This window comes from Sander vitreus, chromosome 1, assembly GCF_031162955.1.
Source record: "Sander vitreus isolate 19-12246 chromosome 1, sanVit1, whole genome shotgun sequence".
In the NCBI taxonomy this organism is placed as follows: domain Eukaryota; kingdom Metazoa; phylum Chordata; class Actinopteri; order Perciformes; family Percidae; genus Sander; species Sander vitreus.
Window position 1 is genome coordinate 40956502 of NC_135855.1, and position 4966 is coordinate 40961467.

General features: G+C 44.5%; 1 long non-coding RNA gene across 1 annotated transcript; it reads right to left on the minus strand.

The window, feature by feature from the left end:
• Positions 1-1521: 1521 nt before the first annotated feature.
• Positions 1522-2722, minus strand: LOC144521401 (uncharacterized). The gene is made up of 2 exons (XR_013502314.1): positions 2214-2722; positions 1522-1603 (listed from the first exon to the last, which is right to left on the minus strand). It is a non-coding gene; the product is annotated as an uncharacterized LOC144521401 (long non-coding RNA).
• Between the last annotated feature and the right edge of the window lie 2244 nt (positions 2723-4966).

The following is a 4966-nucleotide window of genomic DNA, read 5'->3' on the forward strand; positions in this document are numbered from 1 at the left end:
CCACCGTGTACTGTACATAAACAGTTCCCTGCTCCCTGTTCAAGGAATGTCGGTTAAGGGAAATTCTCGACACAATTTCTACAATCGGAACACCTTCACTAAGGCTACATTTACATTGCTGCGTTTTGATTTAAATAGGAATATCTTCTGCTACGTTTCCCCCTCTCATTCCCCCTGCTCTGGTGTTTCCCCCTCTCATTCCCCCTGCTCTGGTGTTCCCCCCTCTCATTCCCCCTGCTCTGGTGTTTCCCCCTCTCATTCCCCCCTGCTCTGGTGTTTCCCCCTCTCATTCCCCCTGCTCTGACGTTTCCCCCTCTCATTCCCCCTGCTCTGGTGTTTCCCCCTCTCATTCCCCCTGCTCTGGTGTCTCCCCCTCTCATTCCCCCTGCTCTGGTGTTCCCCCCTCTCATTCCCCCTGCTCTGGCGTTTCCCCCTCTCATTCCCCCTGCTCTGGCGTTCCCCCCTCTCATTCCCCCTGCTCTGGCGTTTCCCCCTCTCATTCCCCCTGCTCTGGTGTTTCCCCCCTCTCATTCCCCCTGCTCTGACGTTTCCCCCTCTCATTCCCCCTGCTCTGGTGTTTCACCCTCTCATTCCCCCCTGCTCTGGCGTTTCACCCTCTCATTCCCCCCTGCTCTGGCGTTTCACCCTCTCATTCCCCCTGCTCTGGGGTTTCCGAGCCCCTAAACCGGAGACATTTGGAAACACTTCTGACCCGTTTTGGTTTGGAATCTGCGGGGTTGTGTTTCAGTCTCAACGGCCGCAGACGCCAATGTTTCTCCGGCTGTTTGGGTCTCATCGGTCACGACGTCTCGTTCTCTGAGACTAAAGCTATTAACGTTACCATGGCAACTACCAGCAACAGGCGGAAGTGGAAGTGTCAAAGTGTTTGTGTGCAGTTTCTCTCACTCTCTGTCTGCAGTCGGCAGGTTTCCCTGACTGAACCAGGTCTTCAGATTAACATCTGCTTCCTCGTCTGCAGCTCTGAGGGGACACAGGAAGACACGAGGACATCAACACAGGGCCAAAGGTGGGCTGCAACGGTTATTTTCATTGTTGATTAATGTGTGGATTATTTCCTGAATGACTCGATTAGTTGTTCAGTCAACGATAAATCCATTGTCTGAAATATAAATACAAACTATTTGATAATTAATTAATGGTTAAAGTAATTTTTCATGCAGAAACGTTCTGTTTTATATCATATTAAACTGAACATCTTTGAGTTTGTTAGCAATTGTGTAAGCATTTTAGCATGTTAGCATGAGTTAGCATGTAAGCGATATTATAAGCATGTTAGCAGATGTGAGGACCAGGCAGTCAGTGTGAATGCATCCTTAGAAAAATGATTCTATCAAAACCTTTTTTTCCCCCCCAAAAAATGTATAAAGTGGTAAAATTATAAACTTTTTTTGATAAACAAAAAATGGATCACCCAATGTTTTTTTTCTCACTGGCCTCTCAGGGCTTCCGTAGTTTTCTTGCAGCTAAAACAAGATGTTTTATATTGAGTATTGATGTTACCTGAGCTTTGACAGCCGGACGTCCCGATCCACATCCTCCACCTTCAGCACCGGAGCTTCACCCAAACCTCGCCCACAACTCCCTGAGGGACAGAGCAGAACATCTGTTGGACTGCAAGAAAACATCTTCCTTTCCTGAGACATAAAGGCTGCAGACAGACACGCTAGCCAAGCCTAGCACGGAACACACATCCACTTCCTGCAAAATCACAGCTGGAAAGAGTATAAAAATATTCTACTTAAGTAAAAGTGCTATTACGTTGATGAACCTTTACTTAAGTACAAGTAAAATGAACGGTATAGAAATCTACTAAAGTAAAAGTAAAAAGTAGCCAATTAAAAATCTACTCAGAGTAAAACTCAGTTCATTTTAACAGGGGGGGGTATACTTTATTATATTTAAACTTATTATTTAATATCTTATTCATACTTGTTTAATTAAATCACAGTATTTTGCAATTTGATAAGGGCACAAAGCCCCTTTTAGACTTTAGATTGTTGACATATACAAAACATTAGCGACTTTTTTGTATTTACTTTCTAACTCAGTACTTCAAACAAAACAGACATAAGTAAAGGTAAAATTACAGATTATTAAAACTACTCCAAAAAGTAAACGTGCACAAAAAAATTGCTCAACTACAGTATCGTGAGTAATTGTAATTCGTTAACATCCACTTCCTGTGAGATCACCTGCAGCGTGGTTAGCTGGTAGCTTGTGGCGAAGCAGGGCAGAGCTGCAGAGCATGATGGGAGTGATGATGGGGAGGATGTGGGATGTCACAGATGATACAGAAAGGGTTTGTTTTGGCACTTAAAGGTTTCAATCTACACACAAAAATTAGGTGTCTATAAGGTTTCTCTAAGGGTCTGCTGGAGGAGGGCGGGGTTAAGGCTGCTGAGGATGCTGGGAGTTGGAGTGAAGGCGTCTGAAGCGGCTGACGATGCTCGCGTAGTAGCGTCGCGCATGGTTGGGGAGCTGTGAAATCTCCTGGGTCAGCTGGGCAAGCTCTGGTGGCGGGTTCGGCATGGACAGCTTGGACAGTTGGGTTGGCATGGACGGCATGGACAGCTGGGTTGGTATGGATGGCATGGACAGCTGGGTCGGTATGGACGGCATGGACAGCTTGGTCGTCATGGACAGTTTGGACAGCTGGATCGGCATGGACGGCATGGGCAGCTTGGACAGTTCTGTCGGCAGGGACGGCATGGACAGCTTGGATAGCGGGGTCGGCATGGACAGCTTGGAGGGAGGGTTAAGGTTATGGTCATGCATCAGATTCCTGCAGCTCTCCAGACACTCAGCAGCGTGCGGGATTCGAAGCAGAAAGGTCTTTATTGGAGAACAAACGCTGGGAACTGAGAAAAAGTCAGAGTCAAAGACCAGAAGGGAACTGTGAAACTGAAAAATATAAACTCGAGCTACATTTACATTACTACATTTTGGTTTAAAAACGGACATTTGCTAAGTTTCCCCCTCTCCCCCTGCCCAGTTTACCAGAATGTTGATGAGAGATGGTAGATGAGAGAAAGATGAGAGAACACTTGGTCCATGGACCAAAACAAAACCAAAACCTAGTGATGTAAATGAAGCCTCAGTTCTAAAAGATGAGAAGAAGAGCCAGAAAGTGAAGATCTAGCTAAGTAGTTTAATCTTTTATGTTATCATTCAACTAGTGATGGCCAAATGAAGCCATTTTCTTTAATAGCTGAGGCCACAAGATGGCGCTCTTGGTTTCAAGATAAAAGCATCCGGCGCAATGTCAGGCTTTATCCTTGAAATGGACTTCCAATAATCCAGATTAACTGCGTCTGGTCTGGGAAAGGGATCTCGCTGCCAGGTGACTCACTATTTGGTGCCACTGTTGCTCTCGGGAATGTACAAATACAGTATGTACACAAGTTAAAGGTTTTCTGCTCTCACCTCCACATCCACCTTCTTCTGCATTTGCCTGAGAGATAAAGAAGAGAGAGAGTTAAAAAATTAAATGTTCTGCACACCTTGTAATCATAAAGAATAAAATATAACTACATTTACATTTATATGCCAGACCTTAAACAAACATTATATTATTAAGCATCACACTTCATTCTTCAATCAAACGGTCTTTATAAGTGGAAGATGTTTGCTCAGTTCTCATAGCTTCTTCCTGTAATTTATAATTCACTCACCTCTCCACTTTCTACATGCAGTTCCTGCTTCATGCCTGTCGTCTGTTGGGGTGGCGGCTCCTGCTGAACATGCACAACCTGCACAACATAAAGATACTTTGATGAATGTGTTGAGTAAAGAAGCACAGTGGTGAACTGACTGCCCTCTTTTTTAATAACACGTAACAAATACCAGCAGTTAAAAATTTCTATGGCTAACTTGAAGACTTTTGCAAAGTGATAGATATTTCAACATGATCTCACTAGGAATATTTGTACCGTAATGTTAGCTTCAAGGAGACTGTCCTCCCATAGGTCCTTTGTTCAAGCAGCAATTTTGACTTTTAACTAAGTAGTTATGGTGCCTAAACCTAACCAAACTGCGACCGTTTAACAAGTTAACGATGTGTTTAAAACCGCAACCGTTACGTTCTCTGGTTTAGATATGAGTTTGAAAAACGCTCCTGTGGGTCATATTAGAGGAGAGGAACAAACATCCGATACTATTGCATGGTTTGGAGGATTGGTTGGCCTGGAAAGATACGCCGGATGCTCTGACTATCTCCGCTACCAGGGCTTAGCAAAACTGTTGTGCTGTCAATGCGAATGCCTGTGACCATCAACAACGATATTAAGGACGATATGTCATATGTCAGAAAATAAAGACCACCCTCCAGCTAATCAGAATACAGGAGGCTCTATGGAAGCTCATGGTGTAAATGTTACGCTGCTCGATGTTTCACCTGATGTGAACCTGTGGTGGTGGTGGCTTTTGGAGCTTGTGACTGTGGTTGTTGGGTGATCGTTTGGGGGACCAGACTCTCCAGGTCTCTACTGTCCAATGGTGGCTCCGCATCTGTTGATGAGACAGTGCTGGTGGTACTGTCTTCAGTCGGACGGACGTCCACCAGACTCCTGGGGAAGAAGGGCGAGTGGTCATTAATGACAAGACAGGTAATATAAACCTCCTGAAAAAGCTGTAAAACTGATCCTTCCACCGGTATCCTTGGGGGTTCGTGCAACAGGTGGAGAACTAACACGATTAGCCTTCCTGTAAAACTGTTGAGGTGTGTTCAAATACAGTGTAGATAAAGCAACATTTAGAGGAGGTGCAAATGCATACAAAGTGAACAAAAGGTTGATGATGGATGTGAAGAATGCAGATTTGCTGCAGGATGTGCAAAATATACAAATATACGAAACTTAGTTTGCCGTGAATCTGTGATGTTCAGTACATATTTTTGGGTTAACCCATTTGCCTTGTTGGCTCCTTCAGTTTCTGATTTCCTCCATTT